Source organism: Microcebus murinus, chromosome 3 (genome assembly GCF_040939455.1).
Source record: "Microcebus murinus isolate Inina chromosome 3, M.murinus_Inina_mat1.0, whole genome shotgun sequence".
Classification (NCBI taxonomy): Eukaryota; Metazoa; Chordata; class Mammalia; order Primates; family Cheirogaleidae; genus Microcebus; species Microcebus murinus.
The window spans coordinates 115,827,634-115,847,845 of NC_134106.1; the positions used below are offsets into that span (position 1 = coordinate 115,827,634).

The following is a 20,212-nucleotide window of genomic DNA, read 5'->3' on the forward strand; positions in this document are numbered from 1 at the left end:
GGGGCCGCAGACTGCGCACGGGCGGGAGGGGCGGGGCGCTCGCCCTTTGACCCCAGCCAGGGGCGGCCCTCCCCCACAACCCCTTTCAGCTGCGCCCCCCACCCTGTGGCCCGGCGGCCGCCTATTCCCCCGGGCCAGGGCTGGGGCACAGCGCACGGGGGAGGGGAGCCAGTGTATGGGGCGTCTCTCTCTCTCTCTCGGGATGTGTCCCATGGGTGGGGTGGGGTGGGGTGGCGTGGTTTGTGGGGCGCTGAAGAAATCAGTCCCCTCCATCTCCTCCCTCTGGAAAACACCCAAGCCCTTGGAGAACTGCCCGCACCGCTACCGTGGGGGCCGGGACCCTCCTCTGTGTCCTCCTGTGGCCCAGTCCAAGGGGCCTGGGCCTGGCCGGGGCTGCACTGGACCCCAACCACCCTGGCGTGTGGACTCGCTAAAAATCGGCCATTAGTTATTGGATTCCAGCGTCATTGAGGTCATTTCACTAATGAGTGCACCGCAAAGAGTTTCCTAATCCATCTGTGAGGGTGGCAACCGAAAGAGAATTTTAGAGCTGACAGAATAGGCGAGGAAAGGCATAGGAGATTTCCACACCCAGTAAGGAAGCCTTTCCCGAAGTGGAAGAAAGAAAGGAGCAAACAGAGACACCGGTAGCCCGCCCGGATCAGAGTCTGCCCCTGAGAGAAAGTACCCTGACCAGGTTCACCCGTGGGTGGGTCGCGAGCTAGCGGCACTCAGAAGAGCGAGGCCCGCAGTCTGTGCAGAAGACACCTGCACTCGGGTGTGTGTGGCGGCACAATTCACAAGCAGCTCCAGATGTTAAACCAAGGAGAAGCCAGGGAGTTCCCAACGCCCCAGGTGTCCTCAGCCCACGACTGGCTGCTGTGGGAATGCGAAGCCCGGCTCCTTGTCTCAGAGCGGGGCAACCAGGAGGTGTGATGTCCACCCCGGGGTTCCCAGGAGGATCAGACTGAAGCTGGGACTTGGCCTGAAAGTGTCCCCTCGCATGGCCACCCCCTTCCCCTTCCTGCACCTCTACTCCTGGTGCCCCTCCATCCAGGGGCCAGACCTTAAAGAGTCACCCGCAAGAGAATCCTGGTCCCAAAGGAGCCTTCTGGGGGACCCCTGCTGAGAGAGGTTGTGGGCATGGCCCGCTGGGGCTCTGCCCGACCCAGGGCTGAGAGATGCAACCTCCCAGCTCTGGGTCCCTGCAGGAAGTGTTGGCAAGCACAGGGCCAGTCCTCCAAAGGCCCAGGTGCAGGGAGCCCAGGCCAAGCATCCCGTGGAAGAAGCCACATGCTGTGCCACCCCGGGGAACACCACTGCAGGCCACGGCCCTTCCCACCTCCTCCTCCTCCTCCTCCTCCTCCTCCTCCTCCTCCTCCCACCCCGCCCCCGCCCCCACATGGCACAGGGCCCAGAGACACCTCAGACACTTGCTACCCAAAGTGCAAAGGGCATCAGTTGCTCCTCCAAACCCCCCCCCAGCCCAGCAGACCACGTTGTCCAGCCAGCCCCCGGGCCTCCCTGGGGTGCCCAGCACAAAAGTGCAGACACCCACCGGACCCTCAATCTCAGTTTTCGGATGTTTTTGCCACTCTAAGGACCCGCAGGCCAGCTGGGCCTTCTGGCAGGACAGAGAGCCCCGGAATCCGACGTGGAGAGCTGGGTATACGTCCCCATGAGGAGGCGGTCCCCACCTCCGCGGCTATCCCCTTGCGGGGAGCGGCAGCCGCGGGGCCTCAGAGAAGACACCAGGCTGGGCCCCCACGGCACAGCGGGAGCACGTCCCCCGCAGGCCACTTAGCGACGGCGGCCAGCCGGCGGACGGTTGGGTTGCACGAGACGCTGCGGCCGCCCTGCTACCGGGTTCCTGGGAGGGCGTCCTGGAACCAGCGTCCACACCAAGCCCTTGGAAGGCCCAGGCGACGGAGGAGCCCCGTCAGGCAGGGGCCGAGGACGGTGACGGCCCGGGCGGGGACGAGCGTGTCAGGCAGGGGCAGAGGACGGTGACAGGTGATAGGCCGGGCGGGAAGGAGTCAGTCAGGCAGGGGCCGTGGAGGAGACGGGCTGGGTAAGGGTTAGGGTTAGTGTCAGGGCACAAGTCACAATCGCAAAGACCTGGAAGCCACCCGAGTGCCCATCGACCCACGAGTGGGTAAATAAAATGTGGCGCGTGGACACCACGGAGTGCTATTCGGCTATGAGGAGCAGCGGTGAGGGGGCACCTCTCGTGGTTCTCCTGGCCAGAGCTGGAACCCGTTCCAGTAAGCCAAGTATCCCAAGAATGGACACACGAGCACCACGTGCTCGCGCTCACCAGCAAATGGGTACGAACCGATGGACACCTAAGTGGACACAGAGGAATCACCTTCTTCGGGTGGGTGTCGGGCGGGTGGGGGGAGGGGATGGGCATACACATCCATTAGGAATGGGGTGGGTACGCACCGACTGGGGGATGGGCGCACTTGAAGCTCTGACCCGAGGGGGGAGGCTGGGAGAGGGCAACGCACCCGACCTTAACATTGGTGCCCCCACAATATGCTGGAACAACATGAGAGGTAAATGAATAAGAACACGGGGGGGGGGAGGGGGGCACGGGCAACACATGTCACCTTAATACTTGGACTCCCATCATCTGCTTGAAAAGAGAGAGAAAAGAAAATGCAATAATAGAGATAAGAGACACTTTTTAAAAATAATGAATCCGGCCGGGCGCTGTGGCTCACGCCTGTAATCCTAGCTCTTGGGAGGCCGAGGCGGGCGGATTGCTCAAGGTCAGGAGTTCAAAACCAGCCTGAGCAAGAGCGAGACCCCGTCTCTACTATAAATAGAAAGAAATTAATTGGCCAACTGATATATATATAAAAAATTAGCGGGGCATGGTGGCGCATGCCTGCAGTCCCAGCTACCCTGGAGGCTGAGGCAGAAGGATCACTCGAGCCCAGGAGTTTGAAGTTGCTGTGAGCTAGGCTGACGCCACGGCACTCACTCTAGCCTGGGCAACAAACCGAGACTCTGTCTCAAAAAAAAAAAAAAAAAAAAATGAATCCGAAGAGAAAAGTAAAAGGAGGCCTGTGGAGCAGGTCTGGGTGTGACTCCGGATCCCCGAACATCAGGTGCCACCACCAAAGATTCCTACGTGTAGCCCATAGAACCCCAAAAGCAACGGGAGGAGTTCTGGTCACATACTCCCTCAAAATGACATCCTGGCCTTCTTCTGGAACTCCCTCCCCTCTCAGACTCTCAAGGTTTCCTCCAGCGTGTCGGCTCCCACAGAGCAGACCTTTGGTCTGAGACCTGACTGTCCAGAAGCCACGCATGCTGCCGCGTGGCGGCGGTGTCACGGCTCGGGACAAGAGGAGGCCCAACGGCGCGGGCTGGGGCGCCAGGCACCGCGGCGGGCGCTGAGGGTGGGGGTCACCCCCACCCCGGGCCGCCCCCGCACTCCCAGAAACGCAACAGAACCAGAGGCAAAAAAAAAAAAGAAGAAGCCTACGGCACCCGGTATTCCCGGGCGGTCTCCCATCCAAGTTCTAACCAGGCCCGACCCTGCTTAGCTTCCGAGACCAGACGGGATCGGGCGCGTTCGGGGTGGTGTGGCCGTGGACGGCGGAGGGCGCCCCTGCCCCGCTCAAGAAGCCGAGCCTCTCTGCGCTTCCCCGCCGCCTCCTCCCGCCCCAGGCCCCGCGCCGGGTCGGGCCTGTTGAGTTCGCCGGCCGGGTCCCGCGGGCTCCGAGGGACGGGGGGTGACAGGCGGGGCGGCCAGGGAGCGGCGGGCCGGGGTTGGGGGCTGTCTCTGTACACACACACACTCACACTCACACTCACTCACTCACTCACACTCACACAAGATGCGCCTCCACGGCTGGACCCGCCAAGGTGGAGACCTTCAAGCCCCCCTCCTCTCCTCGCCTGGCCTCCTTCACCTCCCCGCCCCCCACCCCCAGCGCGCCGGGGCCGCAGACTGCGCACGGGCGGGAGGGGCGGGGCGCTCGCCCTTTGACCCCAGCCAGGGGCGGCCCTCCCCCACAACCCCTTTCAGCTGCGCCCCCCACCCTGTGGCCCGGCGGCCGCCTATTCCCCCGGGCCAGGGCTGGGGCACAGCGCACGGGGGAGGGGAGCCAGTGTATGGGGCGTCTCTCTCTCTCTCGGGATGTGTCCCATGGGTGGGGTGGGGTGGGGTGGCGTGGTTTGTGGGGCGCTGAAGAAATCAGTCCCCTCCATCTCCTCCCTCTGGAAAACACCCAAGCCCTTGGAGAACTGCCCGCACCGCTACCGTGGGGGCCGGGACCCTCCTCTGTGTCCTCCTGTGGCCCAGTCCAAGGGGCCTGGGCCTGGCCGGGGCTGCACTGGACCCCAACCACCCTGGCGTGTGGACTCGCTAAAAATCGGCCATTAGATATTGGATTCCAGCGTCATTGAGGTCATTTCACTAATGAGTGCACCGCAAAGAGTTTCCTAATCCATCTGTGAGGGTGGCAACCGAAAGAGAATTTTAGAGCTGACAGAATAGGCGAGGAAAGGCATAGGAGATTTCCACACCCAGTAAGGAAGCCTTTCCCGAAGTGGAAGAAAGAAAGGAGCAAACAGAGACACCGGTAGCCCGCCCGGATCAGAGTCTGCCCCTGAGAGAAAGTACCCTGACCAGGTTCACCAGTGGGTGGGTGGCGAGCTAGCGGCACTCAGAAGAGCGAGGCCCGCAGTCTGTGCAGAAGACACCTGCACTCGGGTGTGTGTGGCGGCACAATTCACAAGCAGCTCCAGATGTTAAACCAAGGAGAAGCCAGGGAGTTCCCAACGCCCCAGGTGTCCTCAGCCCACGACTGGCTGCTGTGGGAATGCGAAGCCCGGCTCCTTGTCTCAGAGCGGGGCAACCAGGAGGTGTGATGTCCACCCCGGGGTTCCCAGGAGGATCAGACTGAAGCTGGGACTTGGCCTGAAAGTGTCCCCTCGCATGGCCACCCCCTTCCCCTTCCTGCTCCTCTACTCCTGGTGCCCCTCCATCCAGGGGCCAGACCTTAAAGAGTCACCCGCAAGAGAATCCTGGTCCCAAAGGAGCCTTCTGGGGGACCCCTGCTGAGAGAGGTTGTGGGCATGGCCCGCTGGGGCTCTGCCCGACCCAGGGCTGAGAGATGCAACCTCCCAGCTCTGGGTCCCTGCAGGAAGTGTTGGCAAGCACAGGGCCAGTCCTCCAAAGGCCCAGGTGCAGGGAGCCCAGGCCAAGCATCCCGTCGAAGAAGCCACATGCTGTGCCACCCCGGGGAACACCACTGCAGGCCACGGCCCTTCCCACCTCCTCCTCCTCCTCCTCCTCCTCCTCCTCCTCCTCCCACCCCGCCCCCGCCCCCACATGGCACAGGGCCCAGAGACACCTCAGACACTTGCTACCCAAAGTGCAAAGGGCATCAGTTGCTCCTCCAACCCCCCCCCCCAGCCCAGCAGACCACGTTGTCCAGCCAGCCCCCGGGCCTCCCTGGGGTGCCCAGCACAAAAGTGCAGACACCCACCGGACCCTCAATCTCAGTTTTCGGATGTTTTTGCCACTCTAAGGACCCGCAGGCCAGCTGGGCCTTCTGGCAGGACAGAGAGCCCCGGAATCCGACGTGGAGAGCTGGGTGTACGTCCCCATGAGGAGGCGGTCCCCACCTCCGCGGCTATCCCCTTGCGGGGAGCGGCAGCCGCGGGGCCTCAGAGAAGACACCAGGCTGGGCCCCCACGGCACAGCGGGAGCACGTCCCCCGCAGGCCACTTAGCGACGGCGGCCAGCCGGCGGACGGTTGGGTTGCACGAGACGCTGCGGCCGCCCTGCTACCGGGTTCCTGGGAGGGCGTCCTGGAACCAGCGTCCACACCAAGCCCTTGGAAGGCCCAGGCGACGGAGGAGCCCCGTCAGGCAGGGGCCGAGGACGGTGACGGCCCGGGCGGGGACGAGCGTGTCAGGCAGGGGCAGAGGACGGTGACAGGTGATAGGCCGGGCGGGAAGGAGTCAGTCAGGCAGGGGCCGTGGAGGAGACGGGCTGGGTAAGGGTTAGGGTTAGTGTCAGGGCACAAGTCACAATCGCAAAGACCTGGAAGCCACCCGAGTGCCCATCGACCCACGAGTGGGTAAATAAAATGTGGCGCGTGGACACCACGGAGTGCTATTCGGCTATGAGGAGCAGCGGTGAGGGGGCACCTCTCGTGGTTCTCCTGGCCAGAGCTGGAACCCGTTCCAGTAAGCCAAGTATCCCAAGAATGGACACACGAGCACCACGTGCTCGCGCTCACCAGCAAATGGGTACGAACCGATGGACACCTAAGTGGACACAGAGGAATCACCTTCTTCGGGTGGGTGTCGGGCGGGTGGGGGGAGGGGATGGGCATACACATCCATTAGGAATGGGGTGGGTACGCACCGACTGGGGGATGGGCGCACTTGAAGCTCTGACCCGAGGGGGGAGGCTGGGAGAGGGCAACGCACCCGACCTTAACATTGGTGCCCCCACAATATGCTGGAACAACATGAGAGGTAAATGAATAAGAACACGGGGGGGGGGAGGGGGGCACGGGCAACACATGTCACCTTAATACTTGGACTCCCATCATCTGCTTGAAAAGAGAGAGAAAAGAAAATGCAATAATAGAGATAAGAGACACTTTTTAAAAATAATGAATCCGGCCGGGCGCTGTGGCTCACGCCTGTAATCCTAGCTCTTGGGAGGCCGAGGCGGGCGGATTGCTCAAGGTCAGGAGTTCAAAACCAGCCTGAGCAAGAGCGAGACCCCGTCTCTACTATAAATAGAAAGAAATTAATTGGCCAACTGATATATATATAAAAAATTAGCGGGGCATGGTGGCGCATGCCTGCAGTCCCAGCTACCCTGGAGGCTGAGGCAGAAGGATCACTCGAGCCCAGGAGTTTGAAGTTGCTGTGAGCTAGGCTAACGCCACGGCACTCACTCTAGCCTGGGCAACAAACCGAGACTCTGTCTCAAAAAAAAAAAAAAAAAAAAATGAATCCGAAGAGAAAAGTAAAAGGAGGCCTGTGGAGCAGGTCTGGGTGTGACTCCGGATCCCCGAACATCAGGTGCCACCACCAAAGATTCCTACGTGTAGCCCATAGAACCCCAAAAGCAACGGGAGGAGTTCTGGTCACATACTCCCTCAAAATGACATCCTGGCCTTCTTCTGGAACTCCCTCCCCTCTCAGACTCTCAAGGTTTCCTCCAGCGTGTCGGCTCCCACAGAGCAGACCTTTGGTCTGAGACCTGACTGTCCAGAAGCCACGCATGCTGCCGCGTGGCGGCGGTGTCACGGCTCGGGACAAGAGGAGGCCCAACGGCGCGGGCTGGGGCGCCAGGCACCGCGGCGGGCGCTGAGGGTGGGGGTCACCCCCACCCCGGGCCGCCCCCGCACTCCCAGAAACGCGACAGAACCAGAGGCAAAAAAAAAAAAGAAGAAGCCTACGGCACCCGGTATTCCCGGGCGGTCTCCCATCCAAGTTCTAACCAGGCCCGACCCTGCTTAGCTTCCGAGACCAGACGGGATCGGGCGCGTTCGGGGTGGTGTGGCCGTGGACGGCGGAGGGCGCCCCTGCCCCGCTCAAGAAGCCGAGCCTCTCTGCGCTTCCCCGCCGCCTCCTCCCGCCCCAGGCCCCGCGCCGGGTCGGGCCTGTTGAGTTCGCCGGCCGGGTCCCGCGGGCTCCGAGGGACGGGGGGTGACAGGCGGGGCGGGCAGGGAGCGGCGGGCCGGGGTTGGGGGCTGTCTCTGTACACACACACACTCACACTCACACTCACTCACTCACTCACACTCACACAAGATGCGCCTCCACGGCTGGACCCGCCCAGGTGGAGACCTTCAAGCCCCCCTCCTCTCCTCGCCTGGCCTCCTTCACCTCCCCGCCCCCCACCCCCAGCGCGCCGGGGCCGCAGACTGCGCACGGGCGGGAGGGGCGGGGCGCTCGCCCTTTGACCCCAGCCAGGGGCGGCCCTCCCCCACAACCCCTTTCAGCTGCGCCCCCCACCCTGTGGCCCGGCGGCCGCCTATTCCCCCGGGCCAGGGCTGGGGCACAGCGCACGGGGGAGGGGAGCCAGTGTATGGGGCGTCTCTCTCTCTCGGGATGTGTCCCATGGGTGGGGTGGGGTGGGGTGGCGTGGTTTGTGGGGCGCTGAAGAAATCAGTCCCCTCCATCTCCTCCCTCTGGAAAACACCCAAGCCCTTGGAGAACTGCCCGCACCGCTACCGTGGGGGCCGGGACCCTCCTCTGTGTCCTCCTGTGGCCCAGTCCAAGGGGCCTGGGCCTGGCCGGGGCTGCACTGGACCCCAACCACCCTGGCGTGTGGACTCGCTAAAAATCGGCCATTAGATATTGGATTCCAGCGTCATTGAGGTCATTTCACTAATGAGTGCACCGCAAAGAGTTTCCTAATCCATCTGTGAGGGTGGCAACCGAAAGAGAATTTTAGAGCTGACAGAATAGGCGAGGAAAGGCATAGGAGATTTCCACACCCAGTAAGGAAGCCTTTCCCGAAGTGGAAGAAAGAAAGGAGCAAACAGAGACACCGGTAGCCCGCCCGGATCAGAGTCTGCCCCTGAGAGAAAGTACCCTGACCAGGTTCACCAGTGGGTGGGTCGCGAGCTGCGGCACTCAGAAGAGCGAGGCCCGCAGTCTGTGCAGAAGACACCTGCACTCGGGTGTGTGTGGCGGCACAATTCACAAGCAGCTCCAGATGTTAAACCAAGGAGAAGCCAGGGAGTTCCCAACGCCCCAGGTGTCCTCAGCCCACGACTGGCTGCTGTGGGAATGCGAAGCCCGGCTCCTTGTCTCAGAGCGGGGCAACCAGGAGGTGTGATGTCCACCCCGGGGTTCCCAGGAGGATCAGACTGAAGCTGGGACTTGGCCTGAAAGTGTCCCCTCGCATGGCCACCCCCTTCCCCTTCCTGCTCCTCTACTCCTGGTGCCCCTCCATCCAGGGGCCAGACCTTAAAGAGTCACCCGCAAGAGAATCCTGGTCCCAAAGGAGCCTTCTGGGGGACCCCTGCTGAGAGAGGTTGTGGGCATGGCCCGCTGGGGCTCTGCCCGACCCAGGGCTGAGAGATGCAACCTCCCAGCTCTGGGTCCCTGCAGGAAGTGTTGGCAAGCACAGGGCCAGTCCTCCAAAGGCCCAGGTGCAGGGAGCCCAGGCCAAGCATCCCGTGGAAGAAGCCACATGCTGTGCCACCCCGGGGAACACCACTGCAGGCCACGGCCCTTCCCACCTCCTCCTCCTCCTCCTCCTCCTCCTCCTCCTCCTCCCACCCCGCCCCCGCCCCCACATGGCACAGGGCCCAGAGACACCTCAGACACTTGCTACCCAAAGTGCAAAGGGCATCAGTTGCTCCTCCAAACCCCCCCCCCAGCCCAGCAGACCACGTTGTCCAGCCAGCCCCCGGGCCTCCCTGGGGTGCCCAGCACAAAAGTGCAGACACCCACCGGACCCTCAATCTCAGTTTTCGGATGTTTTTGCCACTCTAAGGACCCGCAGGCCAGCTGGGCCTTCTGGCAGGACAGAGAGCCCCGGAATCCGACGTGGAGAGCTGGGTATACGTCCCCATGAGGAGGCGGTCCCCACCTCCGCGGCTCTCCCCTTGCGGGGAGCGGCAGCCGCGGGGCCTCAGAGAAGACACCAGGCTGGGCCCCCACGGCACAGCGGGAGCACGTCCCCCGCAGGCCACTTAGCGACGGCGGCCAGCCGGCGGACGGTTGGGTTGCACGAGACGCTGCGGCCGCCCTGCTACCGGGTTCCTGGGAGGGCGTCCTGGAACCAGCGTCCACACCAAGCCCTTGGAAGGCCCAGGCGACGGAGGAGCCCCGTCAGGCAGGGGCCGAGGACGGTGACGGCCCGGGCGGGGACGAGCGTGTCAGGCAGGGGCAGAGGACGGTGACAGGTGATAGGCCGGGCGGGAAGGAGTCAGTCAGGCAGGGGCCGTGGAGGAGACGGGCTGGGTAAGGGTTAGGGTTAGTGTCAGGGCACAAGTCACAATCGCAAAGACCTGGAAGCCACCCGAGTGCCCATCGACCCACGAGTGGGTAAATAAAATGTGGCGCGTGGACACCACGGAGTGCTATTCGGCTATGAGGAGCAGCGGTGAGGGGGCACCTCTCGTGGTTCTCCTGGCCAGAGCTGGAACCCGTTCCAGTAAGCCAAGTATCCCAAGAATGGACACACGAGCACCACGTGCTCGCGCTCACCAGCAAATGGGTACGAACCGATGGACACCTAAGTGGACACAGAGGAATCACCTTCTTCGGGTGGGTGTCGGGCGGGTGGGGGGAGGGGATGGGCATACACATCCATTAGGAATGGGGTGGGTACGCACCGACTGGGGGATGGGCGCACTTGAAGCTCTGACCCGAGGGGGGAGGCTGGGAGAGGGCAACGCACCCGACCTTAACATTGGTGCCCCCACAATATGCTGGAACAACATGAGAGGTAAATGAATAAGAACACGGGGGGGGAGGGGGGCACGGGCAACACATGTCACCTTAATACTTGGACTCCCATCATCTGCTTGAAAAGAGAGAGAAAAGAAAATGCAATAATAGAGATAAGAGACACTTTTTAAAAATAATGAATCCGGCCGGGCGCTGTGGCTCACGCCTGTAATCCTAGCTCTTGGGAGGCCGAGGCGGGCGGATTGCTCAAGGTCAGGAGTTCAAAACCAGCCTGAGCAAGAGCGAGACCCCGTCTCTACTATAAATAGAAAGAAATTAATTGGCCAACTGATATATATATAAAAAATTAGCGGGGCATGGTGGCGCATGCCTGCAGTCCCAGCTACCCTGGAGGCTGAGGCAGAAGGATCACTCGAGCCCAGGAGTTTGAAGTTGCTGTGAGCTAGGCTAACGCCACGGCACTCACTCTAGCCTGGGCAACAAACCGAGACTCTGTCTCAAAAAAAAAAAAAAAAAAAAAATGAATCCGAAGAGAAAAGTAAAAGGAGGCCTGTGGAGCAGGTCTGGGTGTGACTCCGGATCCCCGAACATCAGGTGCCACCACCAAAGATTCCTACGTGTAGCCCATAGAACCCCAAAAGCAACGGGAGGAGTTCTGGTCACATACTCCCTCAAAATGACATCCTGGCCTTCTTCTGGAACTCCCTCCCCTCTCAGACTCTCAAGGTTTCCTCCAGCGTGTCGGCTCCCACAGAGCAGACCTTTGGTCTGAGACCTGACTGTCCAGAAGCCACGCATGCTGCCGCGTGGCGGCGGTGTCACGGCTCGGGACAAGAGGAGGCCCAACGGCGCGGGCTGGGGCGCCAGGCACCGCGGCGGGCGCTGAGGGTGGGGGTCACCCCCACCCCGGGCCGCCCCCGCACTCCCAGAAACGCGACAGAACCAGAGGCAAAAAAAAAAAAGAAGAAGCCTACGGCACCCGGTATTCCCGGGCGGTCTCCCATCCAAGTTCTAACCAGGCCCGACCCTGCTTAGCTTCCGAGACCAGACGGGATCGGGCGCGTTCGGGGTGGTGTGGCCGTGGACGGCGGAGGGCGCCCCTGCCCCGCTCAAGAAGCCGAGCCTCTCTGCGCTTCCCCGCCGCCTCCTCCCGCCCCAGGCCCCGCGCCGGGTCGGGCCTGTTGAGTTCGCCGGCCGGGTCCCGCGGGCTCCGAGGGACGGGGGGTGACAGGCGGGGCGGGCAGGGAGCGGCGGGCCGGGGTTGGGGGCTGTCTCTGTACACACACACACTCACACTCACACTCACTCACTCACTCACACTCACACAAGATGCGCCTCCACGGCTGGACCCGCCCAGGTGGAGACCTTCAAGCCCCCCTCCTCTCCTCGCCTGGCCTCCTTCACCTCCCCGCCCCCCACCCCCAGCGCGCCGGGGCCGCAGACTGCGCACGGGCGGGAGGGGCGGGGCGCTCGCCCTTTGACCCCAGCCAGGGGCGGCCCTCCCCCACAACCCCTTTCAGCTGCGCCCCCCACCCTGTGGCCCGGCGGCCGCCTATTCCCCCGGGCCAGGGCTGGGGCACAGCGCACGGGGGAGGGGAGCCAGTGTATGGGGCGTCTCTCTCTCTCGGGATGTGTCCCATGGGTGGGGTGGGGTGGGGTGGCGTGGTTTGTGGGGCGCTGAAGAAATCAGTCCCCTCCATCTCCTCCCTCTGGAAAACACCCAAGCCCTTGGAGAACTGCCCGCACCGCTACCGTGGGGGCCGGGACCCTCCTCTGTGTCCTCCTGTGGCCCAGTCCAAGGGGCCTGGGCCTGGCCGGGGCTGCACTGGACCCCAACCACCCTGGCGTGTGGACTCGCTAAAAATCGGCCATTAGATATTGGATTCCAGCGTCATTGAGGTCATTTCACTAATGAGTGCACCGCAAAGAGTTTCCTAATCCATCTGTGAGGGTGGCAACCGAAAGAGAATTTTAGAGCTGACAGAATAGGCGAGGAAAGGCATAGGAGATTTCCACACCCAGTAAGGAAGCCTTTCCCGAAGTGGAAGAAAGAAAGGAGCAAACAGAGACACCGGTAGCCCGCCCGGATCAGAGTCTGCCCCTGAGAGAAAGTACCCTGACCAGGTTCACCAGTGGGTGGGTCGCGAGCTAGCGGCACTCAGAAGAGCGAGGCCCGCAGTCTGTGCAGAAGACACCTGCACTCGGGTGTGTGTGGCGGCACAATTCACAAGCAGCTCCAGATGTTAAACCAAGGAGAAGCCAGGGAGTTCCCAACGCCCCAGGTGTCCTCAGCCCACGACTGGCTGCTGTGGGAATGCGAAGCCCGGCTCCTTGTCTCAGAGCGGGGCAACCAGGAGGTGTGATGTCCACCCCGGGGTTCCCAGGAGGATCAGACTGAAGCTGGGACTTGGCCTGAAAGTGTCCCCTCGCATGGCCACCCCCTTCCCCTTCCTGCTCCTCTACTCCTGGTGCCCCTCCATCCAGGGGCCAGACCTTAAAGAGTCACCCGCAAGAGAATCCTGGTCCCAAAGGAGCCTTCTGGGGGACCCCTGCTGAGAGAGGTTGTGGGCATGGCCCGCTGGGGCTCTGCCCGACCCAGGGCTGAGAGATGCAACCTCCCAGCTCTGGGTCCCTGCAGGAAGTGTTGGCAAGCACAGGGCCAGTCCTCCAAAGGCCCAGGTGCAGGGAGCCCAGGCCAAGCATCCCGTGGAAGAAGCCACATGCTGTGCCACCCCGGGGAACACCACTGCAGGCCACGGCCCTTCCCACCTCCTCCTCCTCCTCCTCCTCCTCCTCCTCCTCCTCCCACCCCGCCCCCGCCCCCACATGGCACAGGGCCCAGAGACACCTCAGACACTTGCTACCCAAAGTGCAAAGGGCATCAGTTGCTCCTCCAAACCCCCCCCCCAGCCCAGCAGACCACGTTGTCCAGCCAGCCCCCGGGCCTCCCTGGGGTGCCCAGCACAAAAGTGCAGACACCCACCGGACCCTCAATCTCAGTTTTCGGATGTTTTTGCCACTCTAAGGACCCGCAGGCCAGCTGGGCCTTCTGGCAGGACAGAGAGCCCCGGAATCCGACGTGGAGAGCTGGGTATACGTCCCCATGAGGAGGCGGTCCCCACCTCCGCGGCTCTCCCCTTGCGGGGAGCGGCAGCCGCGGGGCCTCAGAGAAGACACCAGGCTGGGCCCCCACGGCACAGCGGGAGCACGTCCCCCGCAGGCCACTTAGCGACGGCGGCCAGCCGGCGGACGGTTGGGTTGCACGAGACGCTGCGGCCGCCCTGCTACCGGGTTCCTGGGAGGGCGTCCTGGAACCAGCGTCCACACCAAGCCCTTGGAAGGCCCAGGCGACGGAGGAGCCCCGTCAGGCAGGGGCCGAGGACGGTGACGGCCCGGGCGGGGACGAGCGTGTCAGGCAGGGGCAGAGGACGGTGACAGGTGATAGGCCGGGCGGGAAGGAGTCAGTCAGGCAGGGGCCGTGGAGGAGACGGGCTGGGTAAGGGTTAGGGTTAGTGTCAGGGCACAAGTCACAATCGCAAAGACCTGGAAGCCACCCGAGTGCCCATCGACCCACGAGTGGGTAAATAAAATGTGGCGCGTGGACACCACGGAGTGCTATTCGGCTATGAGGAGCAGCGGTGAGGGGGCACCTCTCGTGGTTCTCCTGGCCAGAGCTGGAACCCGTTCCAGTAAGCCAAGTATCCCAAGAATGGACACACGAGCACCACGTGCTCGCGCTCACCAGCAAATGGGTACGAACCGATGGACACCTAAGTGGACACAGAGGAATCACCTTCTTCGGGTGGGTGTCGGGCGGGTGGGGGGAGGGGATGGGCATACACATCCATTAGGAATGGGGTGGGTACGCACCGACTGGGGGATGGGCGCACTTGAAGCTCTGACCCGAGGGGGGAGGCTGGGAGAGGGCAACGCACCCGACCTTAACATTGGTGCCCCCACAATATGCTGGAACAACATGAGAGGTAAATGAATAAGAACACGGGGGGGGGGAGGGGGGCACGGGCAACACATGTCACCTTAATACTTGGACTCCCATCATCTGCTTGAAAAGAGAGAGAAAAGAAAATGCAATAATAGAGATAAGAGACACTTTTTAAAAATAATGAATCCGGCCGGGCGCTGTGGCTCACGCCTGTAATCCTAGCTCTTGGGAGGCCGAGGCGGGCGGATTGCTCAAGGTCAGGAGTTCAAAACCAGCCTGAGCAAGAGCGAGACCCCGTCTCTACTATAAATAGAAAGAAATTAATTGGCCAACTGATATATATATAAAAAATTAGCGGGGCATGGTGGCGCATGCCTGCAGTCCCAGCTACCCTGGAGGCTGAGGCAGAAGGATCACTCGAGCCCAGGAGTTTGAAGTTGCTGTGAGCTAGGCTAACGCCACGGCACTCACTCTAGCCTGGGCAACAAACCGAGACTCTGTCTCAAAAAAAAAAAAAAAAAAAATGAATCCGAAGAGAAAAGTAAAAGGAGGCCTGTGGAGCAGGTCTGGGTGTGACTCCGGATCCCCGAACATCAGGTGCCACCACCAAAGATTCCTACGTGTAGCCCATAGAACCCCAAAAGCAACGGGAGGAGTTCTGGTCACATACTCCCTCAAAATGACATCCTGGCCTTCTTCTGGAACTCCCTCCCCTCTCAGACTCTCAAGGTTTCCTCCAGCGTGTCGGCTCCCACAGAGCAGACCTTTGGTCTGAGACCTGACTGTCCAGAAGCCACGCATGCTGCCGCGTGGCGGCGGTGTCACGGCTCGGGACAAGAGGAGGCCCAACGGCGCGGGCTGGGGCGCCAGGCACCGCGGCGGGCGCTGAGGGTGGGGGTCACCCCCACCCCGGGCCGCCCCCGCACTCCCAGAAACGCGACAGAACCAGAGGCAAAAAAAAAAAAGAAGAAGCCTACGGCACCCGGTATTCCCGGGCGGTCTCCCATCCAAGTTCTAACCAGGCCCGACCCTGCTTAGCTTCCGAGACTAGACGGGATCGGGCGCGTTCGGGGTGGTGTGGCCGTGGACGGCGGAGGGCGCCCCTGCCCCGCTCAAGAAGCCGAGCCTCTCTGCGCTTCCCCGCCGCCTCCTCCCGCCCCAGGCCCCGCGCCGGGTCGGGCCTGTTGAGTTCGCCGGCCGGGTCCCGCGGGCTCCGAGGGACGGGGGGTGACAGGCGGGGCGGGCAGGGAGCGGCGGGCCGGGGTTGGGGGCTGTCTCTGTACACACACACACTCACACTCACACTCACTCACTCACTCACACTCACACAAGATGCGCCTCCACGGCTGGACCCGCCCAGGTGGAGACCTTCAAGCCCCCCTCCTCTCCTCGCCTGGCCTCCTTCACCTCCCCGCCCCCCACCCCCAGCGCGCCGGGGCCGCAGACTGCGCACGGGCGGGAGGGGCGGGGCGCTCGCCCTTTGACCCCAGCCAGGGGCGGCCCTCCCCCACAACCCCTTTCAGCTGCGCCCCCCACCCTGTGGCCCGGCGGCCGCCTATTCCCCCGGGCCAGGGCTGGGGCACAGCGCACGGGGGAGGGGAGCCAGTGTATGGGGCGTCTCTCTCTCTCGGGATGTGTCCCATGGGTGGGGTGGGGTGGGGTGGCGTGGTTTGTGGGGCGCTGAAGAAATCAGTCCCCTCCATCTCCTCCCTCTGGAAAACACCCAAGCCCTTGGAGAACTGCCCGCACCGCTACCGTGGGGGCCGGGACCCTCCTCTGTGTCCTCCTGTGGCCCAGTCCAAGGGGCCTGGGCCTGGCCGGGGCTGCACTGGACCCCAACCACCCTGGCGTGTGGACTCGCTAAAAATCGGCCATTAGATATTGGATTCCAGCGTCATTGAGGTCATTTCACTAATGAGTGCACCGCAAAGAGTTTCCTAATCCATCTGTGAGGGTGGCAACCGAAAGAGAATTTTAGAGCTGACAGAATAGGCGAGGAAAGGCATAGGAGATTTCCACACCCAGTAAGGAAGCCTTTCCCGAAGTGGAAGAAAGAAAGGAGCAAACAGAGACACCGGTAGCCCGCCCGGATCAGAGTCTGCCCCTGAGAGAAAGTACCCTGACCAGGTTCACCAGTGGGTGGGTCGCGAGCTAGCGGCACTCAGAAGAGCGAGGCCCGCAGTCTGTGCAGAAGACACCTGCACTCGGGTGTGTGTGGCGGCACAATTCACAAGCAGCTCCAGATGTTAAACCAAGGAGAAGCCAGGGAGTTCCCAACGCCCCAGGTGTCCTCAGCCCACGACTGGCTGCTGTGGGAATGCGAAGCCCGGCTCCTTGTCTCAGAGCGGGGCAACCAGGAGGTGTGATGTCCACCCCGGGGTTCCCAGGAGGATCAGACTGAAGCTGGGACTTGGCCTGAAAGTGTCCCCTCGCATGGCCACCCCCTTCCCCTTCCTGCTCCTCTACTCCTGGTGCCCCTCCATCCAGGGGCCAGACCTTAAAGAGTCACCCGCAAGAGAATCCTGGTCCCAAAGGAGCCTTCTGGGGGACCCCTGCTGAGAGAGGTTGTGGGCATGGCCCGCTGGGGCTCTGCCCGACCCAGGGCTGAGAGATGCAACCTCCCAGCTCTGGGTCCCTGCAGGAAGTGTTGGCAAGCACAGGGCCAGTCCTCCAAAGGCCCAGGTGCAGGGAGCCCAGGCCAAGCATCCCGTGGAAGAAGCCACATGCTGTGCCACCCCGGGGAACACCACTGCAGGCCACGGCCCTTCCCACCTCCTCCTCCTCCTCCTCCTCCTCCTCCTCCTCCTCCCACCCCGCCCCCGCCCCCACATGGCACAGGGCCCAGAGACACCTCAGACACTTGCTACCCAAAGTGCAAAGGGCATCAGTTGCTCCTCCAAACCCCCCCCCCAGCCCAGCAGACCACGTTGTCCAGCCAGCCCCCGGGCCTCCCTGGGGTGCCCAGCACAAAAGTGCAGACACCCACCGGACCCTCAATCTCAGTTTTCGGATGTTTTTGCCACTCTAAGGACCCGCAGGCCAGCTGGGCCTTCTGGCAGGACAGAGAGCCCCGGAATCCGACGTGGAGAGCTGGGTATACGTCCCCATGAGGAGGCGGTCCCCACCTCCGCGGCTATCCCCTTGCGGGGAGCGGCAGCCGCGGGGCCTCAGAGAAGACACCAGGCTGGGCCCCCACGGCACAGCGGGAGCACGTCCCCCGCAGGCCACTTAGCGACGGCGGCCAGCCGGCGGACGGTTGGGTTGCACGAGACGCTGCGGCCGCCCTGCTACCGGGTTCCTGGGAGGGCGTCCTGGAACCAGCGTCCACACCAAGCCCTTGGAAGGCCCAGGCGACGGAGGAGCCCCGTCAGGCAGGGGCCGAGGACGGTGACGGCCCGGGCGGGGACGAGCGTGTCAGGCAGGGGCAGAGGACGGTGACAGGTGATAGGCCGGGCGGGAAGGAGTCAGTCAGGCAGGGGCCGTGGAGGAGACGGGCTGGGTAAGGGTTAGGGTTAGTGTCAGGGCACAAGTCACAATCGCAAAGACCTGGAAGCCACCCGAGTGCCCATCGACCCACGAGTGGGTAAATAAAATGTGGCGCGTGGACACCACGGAGTGCTATTCGGCTATGAGGAGCAGCGGTGAGGGGGCACCTCTCGTGGTTCTCCTGGCCAGAGCTGGAACCCGTTCCAGTAAGCCAAGTATCCCAAGAATGGACACACGAGCACCACGTGCTCGCGCTCACCAGCAAATGGGTACGAACCGATGGACACCTAAGTGGACACAGAGGAATCACCTTCTTCGGGTGGGTGTCGGGCGGGTGGGGGGAGGGGATGGGCATACACATCCATTAGGAATGGGGTGGGTACGCACCGACTGGGGGATGGGCGCACTTGAAGCTCTGACCCGAGGGGGGAGGCTGGGAGAGGGCAACGCACCCGACCTTAACATTGGTGCCCCCACAATATGCTGGAACAACATGAGAGGTAAATGAATAAGAACACGGGGGGGGGGAGGGGGGCACGGGCAACACATGTCACCTTAATACTTGGACTCCCATCATCTGCTTGAAAAGAGAGAGAAAAGAAAATGCAATAATAGAGATAAGAGACACTTTTTAAAAATAATGAATCCGGCCGGGCGCTGTGGCTCACGCCTGTAATCCTAGCTCTTGGGAGGCCGAGGCGGGCGGATTGCTCAAGGTCAGGAGTTCAAAACCAGCCTGAGCAAGAGCGAGACCCCGTCTCTACTATAAATAGAAAGAAATTAATTGGCCAACTGATATATATATAAAAAATTAGCGGGGCATGGTGGCGCATGCCTGCAGTCCCAGCTACCCTGGAGGCTGAGGCAGAAGGATCACTCGAGCCCAGGAGTTTGAAGTTGCTGTGAGCTAGGCTAACGCCACGGCACTCACTCTAGCCTGGGCAACAAACCGAGACTCTGTCTCAAAAAAAAAAAAAAAAAAAAATGAATCCGAAGAGAAAAGTAAAAGGAGGCCTGTGGAGCAGGTCTGGGTGTGACTCCGGATCCCCGAACATCAGGTGCCACCACCAAAGATTCCTACGTGTAGCCCATAGAACCCCAAAAGCAACGGGAGGAGTTCTGGTCACATACTCCCTCAAAATGACATCCTGGCCTTCTTCTGGAACTCCCTCCCCTCTCAGACTCTCAAGGTTTCCTCCAGCGTGTCGGCTCCCACAGAGCAGACCTTTGGTCTGAGACCTGACTGTCCAGAAGCCACGCATGCTGCCGCGTGGCGGCGGTGTCACGGCTCGGGACAAGAGGAGGCCCAACGGCGCGGGCTGGGGCGCCAGGCACCGCGGCGGGCGCTGAGGGTGGGGGTCACCCCCACCCCGGGCCGCCCCCGCACTCCCAGAAAGGCGACAGAACCAGAGGCAAAAAAAAAAAAGAAGAAGCCTACGGCACCCGGTATTCCCGGGCGGTCTCCCATCCAAGTTCTAACCAGGCCCGACCCTGCTTAGCTTCCGAGACCAGACGGGATCGGGCGCGTTCGGGGTGGTGTGGCCGTGGACGGCGGAGGGCGCCCCTGCCCCGCTCAAGAAGCCGAGCCTCTCTGCGCTTCCCCGCCGCCTCCTCCCGCCCCAGGCCCCGCGCCGGGTCGGGCCTGTTGAGTTCGCCGGCCGGGTCCCGCGGGCTCCGAGGGACGGGGGGTGACAGGCGGGGCGGGCAGGGAGCGGCGGGCCGGGGTTGGGGGCTGTCTCTGTACACACACACACTCACACTCACACTCACTCACTCACTCACACTCACACAAGATGCGCCTCCACGGCTGGACCCGCCCAGGTGGAGACCTTCAAGCCCCCCTCCTCTCCTCGCCTGGCCTCCTTCACCTCCCCGCCCCCCACCCCCAGCGCGCCGGGGCCGCAGACTGCGCACGGGCGGGAGGGGCGGGGCGCTCGCCCTTTGACCCCAGCCAGGGGCGGCCCTCCCCCACAACCCCTTTCAGCTGCGCCCCCCACCCTGTGGCCCGGCGGCCGCCTATTCCCCCGGGCCAGGGCTGGGGCACAGCGCACGGGGGAGGGGAGCCAGTGTATGGGGCGTCTCTCTCTCTCGGGATGTGTCCCATGGGTGGGGTGGGGTGGCGTGGTTTGTGGGGCGCTGAAGAAATCAGTCCCCTCCATCTCCTCCCTCTGGAAAACACCCAAGCCCTTGGAGAACTGCCCGCACCGCTACCGTGGGGGCCGGGACCCTCCTCTGTGTCCTCCTGTGGCCCAGTCCAAGGGGCCTGGGCCTGGCCGGGGCTGCACTGGACCCCAACCACCCTGGCGTGTGGACTCGCTAAAAATCGGCCATTAGATATTGGATTCCAGCGTCATTGAGGTCATTTCA

General features: G+C 62.7%; 5 pseudogenes; all 5 read right to left on the reverse strand.

The window, feature by feature from the left end:
* Window positions 1–3,489: 3,489 nt before the first annotated feature.
* Window positions 3,490–3,608, reverse strand: LOC142870133 (uncharacterized; annotated as a pseudogene).
* Window positions 3,609–7,438: 3,830 nt separating this feature from the next.
* On the reverse strand, window positions 7,439–7,557 carry LOC142870134 (uncharacterized; annotated as a pseudogene).
* Window positions 7,558–11,383: 3,826 nt separating this feature from the next.
* LOC142870135 (uncharacterized) lies at window positions 11,384–11,502 on the reverse strand (annotated as a pseudogene).
* Window positions 11,503–15,329: 3,827 nt separating this feature from the next.
* On the reverse strand, window positions 15,330–15,448 carry LOC142870160 (uncharacterized; annotated as a pseudogene).
* A 3,828-nt stretch (window positions 15,449–19,276) lies between these two features.
* On the reverse strand, window positions 19,277–19,395 carry LOC142870136 (uncharacterized; annotated as a pseudogene).
* Between the last annotated feature and the right edge of the window lie 817 nt (window positions 19,396–20,212).